Raw genomic sequence first — 544 nt, 5'->3', positions numbered from 1 at the left:
GTTCCCTTCTATGCCAATCCTCAGAATCAACACCTCCCCTTAAGCTTCTATCATACTCCTCACTATGATTTCCATTGCACTGAGCAAGATTCTCTACTAATTCTAAACCTCCAGCTACATCTCTATTCATAAAGCTTCCATTGGAGGCTATGTCTAGGAGCATCCTTATCTTGGGAAGAACACCTCTATACAAAGTACACAACAAATATTCACTGCTGAATCCATGATGTGGGCATTGTGTTTGATAGCCTTTGAACCTCTCCCATGCCTCACAAAAGGTCTCATTGTTCTAGTGTAAAAATCCTAAAATTTCATTCCTTAAATGTGCAGTCCTTGAGCTAGTGAAGAACTTTGCAAGGAAGACCTTCTTACATTCAACCCAAGAGGTGATTCTTCCAGGAAGTAGAGTCTTCTCCCACTGATGGGCTTTATCTCCTAGAGAAAAAGGAAACAATCTCAGCTTCAATGCATCTCCACTAATTCCATTTATATTTGTGAGGCTACAGAGCCTATCAAACTCATCAAGGTGTGCAAGTGGGTCTTC

The 544-nt window shown here is 41.0% G+C and overlaps 1 non-coding gene across 1 annotated transcript; it reads left to right on the top strand.

The window, feature by feature from the left end:
• Nucleotides 1-218: 218 nt before the first annotated feature.
• LOC147926939 (small nucleolar RNA R71) lies at nucleotides 219-324 on the top strand. The gene has a single exon (XR_015583174.1). It is a non-coding gene; the product is annotated as a small nucleolar RNA R71 (small nucleolar RNA).
• Nucleotides 325-544: the final 220 nt, after the last annotated feature.

Source organism: Camelina sativa, chromosome 15 (assembly GCF_030686135.1).
Source record: "Camelina sativa cultivar CO46 ecotype springtype chromosome 15, ASM3068613v1".
Taxonomy (NCBI): Eukaryota; Viridiplantae; Streptophyta; class Magnoliopsida; order Brassicales; family Brassicaceae; genus Camelina; species Camelina sativa.
Note: the sequence above shows the minus strand (reverse complement) of the source record. Positions and strands in the feature narration are given on the sequence as shown.